At 39.3% G+C, this 17,640-nt stretch overlaps 1 long non-coding RNA gene across 1 annotated transcript in view; it reads left to right on the forward strand.

Annotated features, from left to right (window-relative positions):
• Positions 1–15,062, forward strand: part of LOC118817489 — a 30,906-nt gene extending 15,844 nt beyond the window's left edge. The window contains exons 3-4 of the long non-coding RNA XR_005008018.1: positions 12,578–12,747; positions 14,175–15,062. This is a non-coding gene — a long non-coding RNA (uncharacterized LOC118817489). The remainder of the gene's footprint in view (positions 1–12,577; positions 12,748–14,174) is intronic.
• Positions 15,063–17,640: the final 2,578 nt, after the last annotated feature.

The raw sequence follows: 17,640 nt of genomic DNA on the forward strand, positions 1-17,640 counted from the left end.
GCAACATCAATCTTTCTTTTTTATTGAAAATCAAGGTGTCCCTAAATTTTTGATGTGCAGTTTACCATAGAGTAACCCTTTTTCATTCAGCTGAAAGACATTGTATTCATGCAAGCAGGAATCCAAACAAGACTTATTTAACAGTTCCTTGCCGTGCCCACCCGGCATGAGGCCAGCTACAGTTGTTCTCTCTGTAGTAGCTGGCACTGTGACAGCTCTGCCAGGCATTTGATGTCCCAGCCAAACTCTCTCAGGTGTTTTTATGGAGAGCCAGGCATGTACTCTAAACTATACGTCTGGAGGTCCACCATGTCTTCTCTTATTCAATGAAACCTGCTGTTTCTATGAGCTGTTCGGTCATTGGCAGAAAATAGTGGCCTTTCTAGGTTTCTTTCTTTCTAGGTCTGCGCCAACTGAAGGCTGAACCTGACTTTGACACCTTATCTGGCCAATCATGAATGTTACTGTCAAATTTGAAACTTGAATCCCAAGCACTACCCAAGATGCATTATCAACATAGACCCAGTTTTACAGCGCCTTGCTTTATTAATAAGTGCTTGAGTTGAAATGACATTTGTTTCTTGCTGCTGCTGAACAGCTGCATCCACAGTAAAGTGAAGACATAATGTGCCAGGTCTCCTGTTATCATGGCTCAAATACATACAAGATACATTCAAGCTCAACAGTGTGCTTTTTATCTGATCTAGGAATCAGGTTATAATGGTTCTCCAGTGAAGATGTCCCTGACTCATTTGGGATTTTATGCAGTTTGCCTTTTAGCAAACTTTATTTTTGTTTTGTCCCTGATGAAGAGTAAGACTACTACTACTGTAATAGAGAAAGAAAGCAAGAGACAAAGAAAAAAGAGACATGTATGCAACACAGGTATACTCCATTCAATAAAGACAAACATACTACAAAGAAACTAACTAATTAGAAAACAGACAAACAAGCCAGATATGTGGTTAGGCCCTGTCAGGCCACAGTAGCAGACTTCTAGGCCTTTCCATTCAGAAGTGGATAGAAACTAAATATATGTACACACATTACTTGATAATAAGTGAATTTTGGATTTTTTACAAGACCTGGCACAAAACTACTTTTCCTCTGCAACATTCAAACTTTAAAGATACGCTATGTAAGTTTTAGAGGTCTCAGGTGGAAATGTGGAATTGCATACAAGGTATAAAAGACAATTTTGTGGCACAGGTTGAAGCCCTTCCCTGAGGGGATGAATCTGACGATGACAAGCTTGTTGAAAGAGTATTCAAAGAGAACTCAGTCAAAACTTGGATGTAAGTGAATTATCTACTATTGTCATCATATCTTTACCAGTATTTTTTTTTTCTTTGGATTTTGGATTTAAATTCTCTCCCCAATTTAGTTAGTTTAGTTTAGTTAGTCTCCAATTCCACCCACTAGTTAGGACCCCCCCCAATCACACAATACCACCAGCGCTAAGTGGGTAAGGGCTAGCACAGGTTTCCCCCAAGGCCTGTGCTCGGAGGAATGTATGATGTATGACAACTCCCAACAAATCTGACCAAACACCAATGACTTTTTAATTATTTTAGGCTTTACAAGGTGACTCACAGCAGTGCACACACACCGTACTGTAGCATGTTATTTTTTCTCCTGATTTAGTAATGTTACTTTTTAATTTTAACAAAAAATCTTATATATTGGCAGAGACCAATATCACTAATCTTACCTTCTAAAAGCTTCTAAGCTTCTAAGCTATGGACACCCTGTACAAGCCCCATAACCGCAGACACAACAATGACACCATAATTATGTTCAAACTTCAGAAAAAGTAGCTTTGTTTTCCTGACGGCAAGCCTTTGTTCAGGTGAGGTAGTGATAATACGAATCAGACACTGTAATTTGGTTAAAGACCATTAGGACATGGCTTGATAAGGACAGACTTTATTTAGCATTAGACCCAGGGTCGTGTGGGGTTAGTGGGGATTTTTCATCCCATTTCGCGACATATTTACAGTACCTGGACACATTAATGTTGCACTGTAAGCACGGAAACCTCAATTATTCTGCCATACTCCCCGTCGAGCTAATTATTCTAAAAACCCTCATTAGCCAGCCGTCAGGAAGCGAACGCCTCAAACTCTTCCTCTTCCTCTGCCTTCATCCACCTCCATTACCTTTGGGAGGATCTCCAATCGTCTGTCAATTTCTGAAATCTCTCTCTCTCTTTTACTCAGTCTTTATCCTCAGGTCTTCTTAATTATCTTCTGATGAGGAACTCATTTCTTCAAGCTTTTAAACCCCACAAACAGAAATCAGACTAGCTGAGATTAATCTTAAAAGCCTGGATTCAAACCTTCAAGGCGCTCTCATAATAAAAGAAGATCGTCGGATCTATGAGTGTTTTTGAAGCAATACGGCTGTTGAACTGATCCATTTCCATTGTCCATTTCAGTACAATGTTCCCTTTCATGCTTTCCCTCAGGAAATGTGGTGCATCCCAGTTTCACCATGTGATTGAAGATATTTTCAAACAATATTCTACACCATTTTCCTCTAATATTACTTGATTAATATGTGCAACTGTCTCAAAATGTAGTATATGCATAATTTGCTTTAACCACATATTGAATGTCGGCAAGATTCTAAGTCCTTGCAGCAAAGGAAAATCCATATTAGGTTATTTCGAGCTCTGAAACAATAGAGTTAGATTCCAATTCCCAGTGATGGGAATCCACAGAGCTGATTTCAAGGGTCAGTTCCACACAATTTTCTCGACAATCATTTTGTTAAATCAGGACATAACCCCCTTTTGTGCATTTACTTTTATGTGGGACTTCAACAATACTTAAAAAGGAAGGGTTTAATTGTGGACACATGCTGAAATCGAAATGCTCGTATGATTGATATGGCAATTCACCATGACCTAGAACAATTCCTGTGAAAACACACTATATGGACAAAAGTATTGGGACATCTACACATTACACGTACAGGAGCTTTTATAATATCCCATTCTGATTCCATAGGCATTACTATGGAGTTGGTCCACACTTTGCAGCTATAACAGCTTCCACTCTTCTGGGAAGTTTTCTACAAGATTTTGGGATATGTCTTTGGAATTTTTTGCCCATTCATCCAGAACAGCATTTGTGAGGTCAGACACTAACGTTGGATGAGAGGGCCTGGCTCTCATTCTCCATTCTAGTTCATCCCAAAGGTGTTTAATGGGGTTGAGGGCAGGGCTCTGTGTGGGCCAGTCAAGTTCTTCCACACCAAACTCACCCAGCCATGCCTTTATGGACCTTGCTTTGTGCCCTCGGGCATAATCATGCTGGAACAGAAAAGGGTCTTCCCCAAACTGTTCCCACAAAGCTGAAGCATACAATTGTCCAAAATGTCTTGGTATGGTGAAGCATTATAATTTCCCTCCACTGGAACTAAGATGCCCAGGCCCACCCCTAAAAAAACAACCCCATAGCATTATCCCTCCTCCACCAAACCTTATAGTTGGCGAAATGCAGCCAGGCAGGTAACGTTCTCCTGGCAATTACCAAACCCAGACTCATTCATCAGACTGCCAGATAGCGAAGTGTGATTTCTCACTCCACATGATACATTTCCACTGCTCCACAGTCCAGGGGCGGCGTGCTTTACAGTACTCCATCCAACGCTTTGCATTGTGTTTGGTGATATAAGGCTTGCATGCAGCTTCTCAGCCATGGAAACCCATGTCATGAGGTTTGGAACTCTACAGTTATTGAGTCAGCAGAGCGTTGGCGACTTTTATGCATTATGTGCCTCAGCACTCGGCAACCTGCTCTGTAACTTTATATGGTCTGCCACTTCATGGCTGAGTTGCTGTGGCTCTTAAACGCTTCCACTTTTCAATATTACCACTCACAGTTGAATGAAGTAGAATGACCCATTCTTCTTTTTTTTTTTCTCTGTCTCTAATTCCACTCACTAGTTAGGACTCCCCCAATCACACGATACTACCAATGTTAGCACAGGCTTCCTCCGAGACCTGTGAAGCCAGCCGCGTCATTTTTTTTGGAACTGCCACTCACACAACGTCATTGGACAGCTGAACGCGCTCGGAGAAAAGGGACAACCGCCAGATCTGTTAAGTCAGCTAACAGTCGCCTGTGCTGACTAGCATTGTGTTGGGTGATGGGAGGGAAAAGGGGGCCATCCTACACACCCAGATACAGTGAGGCCAGTAGTGCTGTCTTGGAGTCCCGGCCACGGATAGTTGTAGCATCAACAGAGATCAAACTTGTGATCTCCTGATGACAGGGCCAACACTTAGATGGTTGTGCCACTCGGGAGCCCAAACGACCCATTCTTTAACAAATGTTTGTAAAGGCAGACTGCATGGCTAGATGCTTGACTTTATACACCTGTGGCAATGGGACTGAATGAAACACCTGATTTCAATGATTAAGTGGTGTGAGTTTTGTCCATATAGTGTATGTGGGATTATGTTGCCCAAAAGATAAGCAGTATCTCCAGCAAAGTGGAATGTTTCTGTGAGGCTTTTGTTTTTACCATCTTTCAGTGACATATGATACCATATATTATTGCTGTCACTACAAAACCTCTTATCTCCACAAAAGTAACTGTACAGAAAAAGGAAAAAAAAACTTTGCTAAATTTGAATGGAGGATAATGAAACGTTTTTTTTTTTATGCCATTTTGGAGCATTTCTATTGGTCCATTCATAATGAAATTTTATCACAATGTAACGGGCAGCTAAAAACAAACAACAACAGCAAAATCTAAAACTGCTGATATGACCATATTGTTTGGAAGCCACTTTTTGTTCCAAATTTTACGCTTAACTTTGTTGTCCACTTTATTCTAAGTAAAACACAGAAAATGTAAATGTATGTGCTGTGGAAGAATTTTTTGTTTTTTTTCAGAGAGGCTCTCTACACAGTGCACTTCACTCTGAGTGCATGTGGGTGTGGTAAACTTGAACATCATTGTTTTGTATCGAGTCCAAACTTTTGAAGTTGAATCTGGGTTCCCAAATATCTGGAACTGGTGAACTGACTCTCTTTAGAATCGAGTCCCAGCCCTAAACCAGCATTATTCCAGCTGTCTTACAGTAGCCCCGAGAGTGTGTTTTGCCTTTTTCCCTTTTAAACGCTGCCAAAGATTCTCAATGGAGATGAGGTGTTTTCTCAAAAAAGTTATTTGACAAAATAAAATGGATTTAACACCATTGTAAATAGTGTAAGTAATGTAAGTAAAGAAAAACACTGACATTCATTACCAGGGAGATGGACCCTGCTGCAGAACCATGACTTTTTATTGGCTGAATGGGCTGTAGGATAAACTTGAGGTGCATTTGGCTTCATGTAGTTCATGCTCAAACTTTTGAAAAACTATACTGAGTTTCATTGTAAAAATAGCCAACTATGTTTTGAAGATTTCTGGCCCATTTCAACCCTAACAACATCCAAGAAAGTATTTAAGAAAGTTTTAGGCCCCATCCTTGGAGGAGAGCTATTTTCCTTTTTAAATGCTGTCAGAGATCCTCAATGAAGATGAGGTGTTTTCTCAAAAAAGTAATTAAATAAAATAAATAATGTAAGTAACACTTTATTTTAAGGAACACATATTGGGGATTAATTAACTTATAAACTTTTCCTCTTCCTCTGCCTTCATCCTCTTCAATTACCTTTGGCAACATCTCCAATTGTTTAATAAAACCCAAATTAGACACTTCCATATGGTTTAGTTACTATGCATTAAATTATGATCTGTAACTACATAATTGGAAGTCTGTTATTTAAAAATAACCAACAACACCACTATTGACTGTAACAATTTATAATAAACACTTTGTTGAGACATTGTTATGGAAATTATTGTGCATCACATATGATCTCTGTTTACATTGTAATAGTGTGAAATTGGCAGCACTGGGTTCCTAAAGGTTCTAGGAAATGTCATATGACTTCTGGAGTTCTTGAGTGCAAGTCACTAGTAATTCAAAATATGCTCCAATTTTTAAAGTGCAGTTTTAGTCAGCATTAATAATATGCAAAAAGTAAGTCAATACCTATTCATGTGACTTTAGATGATAATTCATGCTCAGTAATGTCTTAAAGTGTTTATTGTGCATTTCCACAGCTAACAATGCAATGGCTAGTTCCTTTTGCACAACAGACTTCCAATTATATACTAATAAAACTTAATGCATAGTAAATTAACCATTTGAAGGGGCTAATTTGGGCTTTACTTAACAATGATGCCAATATGTTCCTTAAAATAATACCATAATGTTATATTGAATGGTATTTACCATTCAAATTGTTATTGCTAATAATTCTTGGTCATTGTCTCAGTCTTTTGGACATATTGTACATCTAACATCATGTAATCTATTATAGCTATCATCATCATTATACCTACCTATCATAACCTATTAAAGCAGAGATAACAAAGTCAACCAAAGCTCAATCAAAACCATATTTAGCCTATGTTTGTTAATTATGTTAATTAGTATACAAATATACTATGTATGGTATTCCTACAATAAGGGCAACTGCCTGTAAAAACACTCACTTTGCTATTAAAGCAAGGCTGCAGAAAGCAATACTTGTATGTCTTGCTGTATGTGCTGAGCCGTTGTCTGTATTAAAAAGCTAGGAGAAATAAGAGCCCTAATCAGGTGGGAAGCCTTTGCTTGCTCTGCGCTGCAATTTGCTTGACTTTAAATTATTCAGCGCGTCATCGTTTTTTATGTCAGCAAATGTGCGCTTCCCGGAGACAAAGCCTCGGCCGGCCTAATCGTTTCCCATCGTCTGCCGTTTTTATGACTGACGTAGCAATAAGCAGATTGTCCCGATATTTATGCCATCTGTGGTTTAGAGAGATAATTAAAGTATATAAATTAATCAAGTGCAATTAATTAGGCGCTTTATGTTGGCGGCGGTACATCGCCTCGCATGTATAATTTATATTTATTGATTTGTTTGCTTTCATTAGCCTATGAGATAGCAGCTGAAATGCATTAGTGCGGAGAGGGAAATGCAGCATTAGCATTGTGAGCGGGCCAGCAGTGTGTGTGTGTGTGTTGGTGTGTGTGGGGGTGGTCAGTAATTGATAGATCATCAGAGCTCTGCGCTGAGACGATGCTGTGTTAACTGTCATAAGTGTGTAGGATCAATGAAGGATATTTGGCTCTGGATCTCGCCCTGGTTGATGGATGATGTGTATGAAAGCGACTGTTGGTCTAAAGTGAGACTGATGGGCCAAGCTGAATTTGTTGTGGGTCCACTGTGCTACTCGGCTTAAATGCACTTTTGGGGTGCAGTAGTTAAGTTGGGTGCTTTTGAGGTCCTCTGAATGTTAGGGGTCAGTTTGCCAGACCCAGACTAAGCCTAAACTAAAAAGTCTTTCAGTGGTGAATCTAGTAACTAGTAACATTACAATGAAGTCCAAGACAAGCCTTCATCTACAGGAGCGGAAACGGCAACATTTTCACATTGAAATACACCTCAAAAATAGTTTTCTATACATTTTTTATAACTGACCAATGAATGCTTAAATCTAGTGCTTTTTCTGCATTCATATATATATATATATATATATATATATATATGGACTCCAGCAGTACTGCTGTGTCTGATCCCCTCATACCAGCACAACACACACTAACACACCACCACCACGTCAGTGTTACTGCAGTGCTGAGACTGATCCACCACCCAAATAGTACCTGCTGTGTGAGGGTCCATAGGGGTCCTGACCACTGAAGAACAGGGTGAAAGGGGGCTAACAAAGCATGCAGAGAAACAGATGGGCTACAGTCTGTAATTATAGAACAACAAAGTGCACCTGAGTGTAGAAACAAGGAGGTGGTCATAATGTTATGTCTGATCAGTGTGCATATGTGTATGTATGTGTGTGTATATATATATATATATATATATATATATATATATATATATATATATATATATATATATATATATTTCAAGAGCTGCAAGCTTGACTGTTTATTCATAGGTTAACTTCTTTACATCAAGGGTCTCTGACCTTAAGTGAGAGAATAAAAACACTTCAATTCTGCATGTTGCTAACAACAATACTTTTGACTGATTGTTGCAAATAAATTGAGGTCTGTATCCAGTGTAGACATTTTAATTACAGAACTTACAATCATTAATTCTTTAATTAAACACTGGGAGTCCCCATCCAAAAAAACAGTTTATTAGCAACCTAAACTTCCTTAAATCTATTTATCATTACTTACATTACTTTTATTAAATACAGAAAAGTAAATGAGAGCACGAAGATTTGTTAAGAACCATTTGGAAAATTAAATACAACTTGGCTAATTGAACGTTTTAAAATATCACTGAATTTGTTCGTTAGCTATGAGTTATAGATATTTTCTAAAAAAAAAAACCTAATACCAGAGAAAAACATGTCCTGAAAGATAACAGTTGGACCAGCGTTATCTAGCAACATGCAGAAAGGAATCCGAACAAGTTTTCCTGTCTCTGAGTTTCTTGTCTTTCATGCCTTCAGGTTCCAAAAACATAGCATACTCACAGTAGTACTTAAGGTGCGTTCCTTTAAGCCAGACTTCTGGCTGTCATCAGAGGGTTGGGTAGGTTTTGTTACTCAATGAGGCCAAGAACCCTCTACTTTGACAGGAAAGGGAAATTTGACTTGCTTGCCAAACAATCCACCTCTAATTTTTGTTGTAGTGGCAAGCTATTGTCAGAATTATGCTACATCCAGTGGCATAATTAGCACACTATAGGCCACTTTGCAAAATTGAAATTGATGGGCACCTCATATAAAAAAGCCTATAATTTACCTAATATGACCTATAATTTATTTGTTTGCTAGCTACTTCTGTGTGTAAACCAGATCAGTCCTCTAACGTAGCCTAACGGAAGTACATTGTTAAGTTATTGTAGCTACCCATGAGTCATGGGTGTAAAATAAGAAATCCAACAATACCTTATGAGACCTGGTCACCACAGATCACCCACAGTACATGTCATAGTGTGAGTGCCCCACATGAACTGCTGGTGGTTAAGCCAAAGACTACAACAAAAACTGACCCCTGTGAAACAAAGTAGTGTATAATGGCTTAAATGCTGCTTGAAAATTATTGGTAGAGACCTCAAAGAAAGTGTTGGAAAATAAAAGTGGTCTATTTTACAGACATAATTCAGCAACAGATTGCTACCGCCGATGAGCTAGCATTTAGCCTATTAAGCAAAACATTGCAGAGTCAGAATGATAAAAAGTGTTTAACGGAAGTCAGTACAGATGACAGTGTGAACAGAGTATAACTGATAAAACAGATAAATGCAGCCATCTTAGCTTACAATATTCATAAGACAATGTGTATAACTCTGTAGGTGAAGTATCTGGGACTGAGACTATAGTTCTTAATGAATGGAAATGGTCTGTAAAAGTACAGAAAGAAGTAAAGCTTGAAAAATCAGAATGCTTCAGCAATAGGACTGGGCTTTACATTCATCTCATCATAATTGCAAGGTTTTGTTCCAAAACACATTATAGAGGAGTTTTAGGATTGGTTTTCAATGATATACATTGTGGGCTTTATAAAGAAATACAAATGCTATATTATGATTCATTCCAGCTTCATTAGAGAAAAAAAAAACCCAAAACTTTTGTTTTCATTTTACATCATTATATGTTAATGTTTTCAAAAAAATCATTAAATCCACAATTGTTACAAATGAATATACAGCATTTTGGAATGAAACTCAATTAGAGTTGAAGAAATTTCTTGACTAATTGTCTAAAAACTCCACAATGAGGCTGAAGGAAAGCAACAAGTCTGTTGAACTATGTCAGTCAGTCTGAGGTGAATGACGTCTCCAGTATGGATTCAGGGGTTGTTGCCATGGAGCTCGGGGGTAAGACGAATGACTGGGCCCAACGCCTCATTTTCCTAATTGTTCAGGTGGAATCTGTTCTTTTGTCCCACTCAGCTATTGATTATGTGGTTATTGATAAGGGATTACTGAGCAGCATGCTACTCAAGACCTCTTTGGCCTAGAAAGCACATTGACCGTCTGACCTCCTGTATGTCAACTGGCTATAGCCTGCCAGTCGATACCCACCAGACATTTATTTTCACATACATAAATGTGTGTTCAGAAGATTTGTCTTTGCTACAGTACATGTAGAGCTGGTACAAGTAAAATGAAGGGAAAAAACAGACATAACAGCAAAAGGGCAGTTGAAAATGTACAAGACATAAGTAGATATATAGAATCTTCTGAGTATTACTTGTTTTGAACTTTTAGAGTAAATGCGTATTTTATTTTCTGTAAAATTTAATTTCATGCGTCTTTCCTAACCAGCACATAAAACATATCTTCGTTTGTCCACCTGTAAAACATACATACTCATACACGCACGCAAAATCCACCTCATGTTGGTTTTAGACCCAGAAATAAACACAGTTAATGAATCAGATGGAGCAGAAGCTCTTTGTTTTTATCACGTACAGCTGGGAACCAGACGTGCCTTCTCTTCTAGCATCTTTTCTCTACTATGATTATAAACAAAACTACAGCTCATATTCATAACACATTTATCTCACAGCCTCAATCTTTTGAATAACTCAGTGTCTAATCTTATGGAGAATTATAATTTTATTTTTGATGTAATATTCAAATACTTTAAATATTTACATATTCAATCACATAAGAACTTACACACTGAATTACTGCAATACATACCCATACACAGCAACAGCTTTTGAACAATTTTTCATCTCAGTAACACTTTATTTGAAGGCTACTTACACAGGGACTATGTAACATATGCATAATCACTGACTAACATATTTATGAAGCTATATTTGAGTATTTATCACAACAAGATGACTCAAGATGTACTATGAAGTAAATGACATTGCATTGATATACTGATATACTACATTTGATCTGGCTGAGATGTGATACAATGGACCTTACATGTTGGTAAGAAGGATATTGTTAGAAGAAAACAGGTTTGGTTCTTGGGATTGATTCACTTCAGCCCTTGTACAAATGTTTTAAATTCCCTCAGCAGAAAGCCTGATTTAATTTAATGAAGAACTGATTAGCTGAAGCAGCCATTGGATGGTAACTGTAAATACTAGGCTTCCTTATTAGAACTTTTGAAATGGCTAAGCTAACCTGCTCATATATGTCAAATCACAAAGTATTGTGCTCACTGTTGGATATAATAGCTTTACACTCTCATTTTCTCAGATGGCCTAAGACCTTGCACTTTTGTAGCTTCATTTATTATATAGGCTGTATAGACTGAGGGGTGCAAGGTACATTTTAAAACTTGAACAATATTTGCATACTACATCAAACTCTTTTATTTAAAAAAAATGAGGAAATTTGGGTTTGCGTAATGTGGTCAGTTAAAATATATATATATATATATATATATATATATATATATAGATCATCACTACTACATGAGGAATCTATTTCGTCTTTCTATAAAAGTCACATCTGTTTTTTTCATCCAAAAACATTATACCTGGTATGAATAGGCCTTTAGGATTAAATTCCAGCACTGTCATTGGTTAGCAAAACATCACTGGACCCACAATATTAATATGTCAGTCTTAGTAATACTTTCTTTTCAAAAATCCCTAAATATTGTTCCTGACCAATATGTTTTCTTAAACGGTGTCCTTGCCTCCCCCACCCTGCTATTTATAACTATTGACCGTGATAAGCTGAAAGTGTGAAAGACGGCTATCGGTCAGTGCTGAATAATGCAAACGCATATCTATTTGCCCACCAGTAAGAGAAACCTTTTAACCTTCCTTCTCTCTGGGGGGTCGACTCTCTCTCATACACACACATACACACACACACACACACACACACACACACACACACACACACCACACACAGGGCACAAGGTCTGAAATTTACACTCAGAACAGCTGGAGACATTTGCTGGGTGGTGGTCTTGCGTCTGTCCCATATCATTGTGTGTGTGAGAGGACAGAGGCCATATTGACAGTACAGGCTGCCTGGTTTCTTTAAATCCGTCGTGGGCTATCTGATATCTGCACAATGGGTCTCCAGGGGGCCACATGGTTTCCATTTTTTCGGCTGGCCAGTGGAAGTCAGCGGCTGAATCCTGACTGGGGGGTCAAATCTATCTGGCTATTTATGACCCTGAAATGTGACACTGCTTCTTAAATGCTGTCATCTACTTCTGATATAGGCACACAAGTCTGGGTGTGTGTGTGTGCGCAAGTGCGTGCGTGTGTGCATTCCCATACGTGCAGCACAGGCAGAGAGAGCGAGGAGTGGGAGATATTTTACGATCGTTGCAGCAAATTGTTTTTCCCCCCGTCTCGCCCCTTGTAAACAAAGATGGGTTAATATGTTCTTTTGATGACAGCTTTATAGAAAGCTTTTAGTCCTTGAGTATGTATCATATTTACTGTAAGTATACTTCAACTACAAAGGCATGTCACGATGGCCATAAATCAAAGCCGGCCTGGAAGCAGAAAATGTATTCAAATAAAGTGCGTAAAATATGATTGTTATCTTATCTCCAGGAGACGCAGAGTGACTATGTTTGGTTTGGTGTATGGAGAAGAGGAGGGCGCCTTGTCTGCTGCGAGTGATGCAATGCGGTTACTCAACTAGAACGGGCCTGTTTACAACATGACAACAGGAGCTGCAGTTTCTCATGCCTGTTTAATTGAAAGCAGGTCTTCCTCTAAAGGTGAACAAGGCCTTTTGGCTTCCTTTTACAAACAGACATGCATGCAGGGATTTCTTACCTTCTCCGACTTCAGATTCTGTGTATCTATGTATGTATGTATCTATCTATCTATCTATCTATCTATCTATCTATCTGAAAGCATTCAGGAGTACCTTTCCATTAGCCAATAAAAGCTAAGCCCAAAGTCTCGTTTAACCATTATTCCCCACTGAATATACTTAATGTCATTTCATGTGTATCTAAATATTAGATTAAAGGGACAGGTTGGGGTACAGCCTGAACTTTGAATCCATTCAAAAGAATAAGAGTGCTTATGTAGGATCAGATTCCTCTGGAGCACTCTGGAGGTCACTGACGTCCTGAAGAAGCCGAAGTCATGAAGGTGAAAAAGCCCTGAAGGCACTGTGGTCCTGAAAGAGCTGGAGTCTTAAAGGCACTGAAGTCTTGAAGGTCTGGAGTCCTGAAGGTGCTGAACTCCTGAAGGTACTGAAAACCTGAAGTTGCTGAACTCCTGATGGCACTGAAGTCCTGAAGGAGCTGGAGTCTTAAAAGCACTGAGATCTTGAAGCTCTGAAGTCCTGAAGGTACTGGAGCCCTGAGGGCATTGAGGTCGTGAAGAAGCTGGAGTCTTAAAAGCACTTAGATCTTGAAGCTCTGAAGTCCTGAAGGTGCTGAACTCCTGAAGGCACTGAAGTCATAAAGGTGCTGAACTCCTGAAGGCAATGAAGTCCTGAAGGAGCTGGAGTCTTAAAGGCACTGAAGTCTCGAAGCTCTGGATTCCTGAAGGTACTGAAGCCCTAAAGGCATTGAAAACCCAAAGGAACTGAAGTCTTAAAACCACTGAAGTCCTGAAAGAGCTGGAATCTTAGAGGTACTGAAATCTTGGACCTCTGGGGTCCTGACGGTGCTGAAGTCTTGAAGGAGCTAGAATCTTAAAAGCACTAAAGTACTGAATGACCTGGATACTTGAAGGTGCTGAAGTCCATAAGGCACTGAAATCCTGAAGTTCTAATAGCAGTCCTCATGGCACTAAAGTCCTGAAGGCTTTAATCTCCTAATGGCACTGAAAGTACTGAAATCCTAAAGGTTCTGAAATTCAGGCCTGCTCTCTTAAGGGGTCTAATTGATTTCCACTAGATAAAAAGCTCTAACATAACCAGCTTTTTACAATGTCGTATGCTAAATCAGTTTAGTAAATTTGAAAAAAGAGCTAAAAAGTTTCTTTTCAGTTGAAGTTAAGGCTGAGTTTGGTGAAGCACAACCCTAACAGCATTAAACTCTTGTACTACAGAAGTTTATAGAAATACCTCAGAAAGACAAGACTAAAATCAAGGATTTGTGTGTGTGCACAGACACTTTTTCATCAAAAATACCCTGTGCAGAAATGCTGATTTTGAAGCCACAACCAGATTATTTTTCTCTTTAAGGTGCGGAGTCCAGATCCTGGTCAGTGCTGTCGTTCTTGATGTAAGGAATGTGCAAGATGGCAGTTATGACCTTCCCCTTCCTCCCCCTACAGCCCAGACCTGCAGGTCCATCGTCTTATCTTCCACTCCTCTGCTTTCATAAAAACACGCTGGAGCCGCTGTATTATTCTCTCATTGGAGACGAAGGAAAATCCATCGCTTCAGTTTATGTTTCAGCGGAGCAGGCCACCCTGACCGTACAGACAGCAATAAGAAGGAGGGGAGAAGAGAAGGGAGGGATGGAGAGTGAAAAGGGAGAAAGTGTATGAGGAGGGATGGCGCAAAAGAAAGTGGGAGAGAGAGAGAACTAAAGAAGGGGAAACAAAGAGGCTGAAATAGGAAGGGACTGAGAAAGTTAGCAAGAGATGGATGTACAAAGAGCAAGGAAGATGAAGACTTTTTTCTTTCTTTTTTTTCCCTTTCAAATCAACACCAGGGTGATGCATCATCTCCGAACTTCAGCTTGGTTGAGCAAAAACAGCCCTGTCCTCCAAGCCTCCACTCGAGCTGGAGTGTTTCAAGGTTATGCTAACTCAAGCATGCTGCACCAATAACATAAACAGTGCGATAACCAGCTGCCCGGCAGATTTCTGTCATAACTCATGCCCATAGACAGCCTGAGGGCCTGCTATTTCTTTTGGACACATAAAATTGAGAAGGAACAATATTTTTGATTCCAACGTTCTGTTTGGCATTCTTTGTACGGCACACTCATGCGAATCACTGAACAAGCTCATTTCGCAGTGTCTTAAAATGACTCCACAAACACTCAGCCCTGCCCTTAATAATCCTTAATGTTGAGATAATTTTTAATGTTGCAATATCTCATCTTAGTGCCATTGCCTTAATTCTGTGGCCATTATGTATGTCTGATGTCTTTCTAACTACTCTGTCTACTCTTTCTCCTGAGGACAGCCTTAAAGGAGCTTTTTGGTCTAGAGTTCAATACATAATTTGATGTGTTATTCTTTGCATCCCTCAGCCTCATTGGTTTGACAGAATTGATTTTATTTTTATTTTTTTTCATGTTTACGTTCATTGGTGTCCTCTCACTAACTCAGATATAATCCCTGTGGTGTCAACCAATCCTGACTGCCTAGCCACTGATCTAACAACAGGGTAACTCACCTCAGTGAAAAAAAACAAAAAAAAAAACATAAAGATAACAGCAGTTATATCTTTATTCAGCACAAAATAGACTCCAGCAATAAGGTTTTGACCCTTTCAATCAGAGAAAAGAATCTATGCTGAGGTAAGGTAGCATATAACTTGTCCTCCTCATCTGACAAGTACTTTGTTTTGTTTGAGTAATTAAAAGTATTATAAAATAAAAGTATTCTCTCCACTGCAATGCTACTTTTAAGACAGTAATGTTAGCCAGCTGGCTTCCTTCCTTCCTCCAGCTGACAGAAAAAACAACAACAAAAAAAATTCAAATGTCCTGTCCCCAAACATCCAGCCCAAAATATTTCTAGTTTTTCCAAAGTTAGAAACACATTATCAGGAGTGAATTTCCCTAGTCTTTAAATTGGAAAAACTCACTCTGGAGACTTCTAAGACATGGTTGTATGATGCTAGTAAGCATGTTAACAGCAATAGCAATGGTTACAGTTTTCATTTTGGCAGGAGTTACCCTTTATGACTCACTCTAGCATTTTGACAGTGAAATTCTGCAAGCAAAATTGCACTAATTTCAATAGAAATAGCTGGAATCAGAAGACTTTCTGAGCAAAAAAGATTGCAGGTGAAACTTTGTTTGAGTTCGGCTTTGGTGAACTTTGAGATATGAATCTGTTTCACTGATCAGTAGCACAGCTGCTTTGGGGCTGTCTTTCATATACCAGTGAAAACAAGATGGGGAAAGTAATGTTAATGTTAGCAGTGTCTAAGCATAACATTTCATACAATTCTACACACTCAGTTAAAAGTGAATACATAGCAATAGATATCTTTATTTTGTGCTTTTACAAGTTAGGGTTGGCATGATAGCTGGCTTGCTAGCACCCAAATCAGTTTCCTCAAAGTCATCCTAATCACTTAATCACAGCTGATACACTTTTCAGGTCCTGTTGTGGTCACACCTATATTGCGTCAAGGTGAGTCTGCAGCTTTAGCTGGTGAACAGAAATATAGCACTGCCAGTTCAGGTGTGGATGCTAGCAAAACCCCAACCCACTGCCCAACAGCTTAGCATAACCAAAGCCTCAAAGACTCTTTGAAAGTATTATTTGTGTTGTAAATCAGCCAGACCAACCAGCCAGCCAGCCAGAGAGAGAGAGAGAGAGAGACAGAGAGAGAGAGAGAGAGAGAGAGAGAGAGAGAGAGAGCAAGCAAGAGAGCATAAGCACGTGTGACCGTAGATGCATGCCTCTGCCCTGTCGTTAGCCGGTGTAGCTGTTCATGAGGTTGGGGCCTGCTAATCCTCAGATATATATTCCCCTAATTAATCCTGATTACAGCCCTCTAATCACCCTCCCCGAGCCGCTCTGAAACAAAGTGACATTTCCTAATGAATCAAACCTGTCGTACGCCACTGCAGCCTCATGTCACGGCCGTGCTAGTCGGTCAGGTCCCCGGAGGCTGAGGCCACTACTGGGGTTTCATTTCCCCGGTGCTGCTGGGTAATGTCACCTAGACATTTTAGACACTTTAGCAAAGTAGATTTGTAGTAACGCAGCACCTCATTCCCCACAGAAATAATGGGACTTCAGTAAGTGCCATAAACATTGCTTAACCTTTAATATACCCTGTTTTGGTGATTTGTATATACTTTAAACTGAGATTGCACAGAAGAGATTTTGGAGGGTGTAGCTCTGGTGGCTGACCCTTGGAAGTTTAGAGTTATTGCAGGAATGAATAATACGTTTTCATAATTGATCATTACAATTGTGTAGTTAATTATGATGATGATGGCTGATCCCTGCACAGACTCATACTGAAAAATAATATTATTCAGTGTTGAACATATTACACCTCCTTCCAACAATACTGAGCTCCTTACTTGTTCTAACATGCCCTTATGGTAATCTTGGATATGAGATGAGACACTATGACCTAATCCCATGTCTTATTTTTACCCCTTGCCCTTGTTTTCGAGTGTCAGCTTGCCTTTTGGAACTGAGATACAAGAGGTAGTGGTTGAATTCTTCCCCTACGAAGGCGACCCTGCCAGTCTGCAGTGATAGCAGAGGAGTGGTAAACTTCAGCAACCTCACTGCTGGTCTTTAGTTAAATTTAGGGAATCATATGCCTTTAAGGGAGGGGGGTGCGTCAATTATTTATTGCCCCCCCTCTAATTCTTCGGTGATATGAAGCTGAAGTCAACTATTCGTTAGCTTCTTGTTTGAATTTTCCTGTTCTACCTTAAGGCTTCAGAACTGCTGCACCATTTGAGGTGGAACAGGAAAATTAGACATCGGCATAGTAT

The sequence above is a fragment of the Colossoma macropomum genome, unplaced genomic scaffold, assembly GCF_904425465.1.
Source record: "Colossoma macropomum unplaced genomic scaffold, Colossoma_macropomum, whole genome shotgun sequence".
Classification (NCBI taxonomy): Eukaryota; Metazoa; Chordata; class Actinopteri; order Characiformes; family Serrasalmidae; genus Colossoma; species Colossoma macropomum.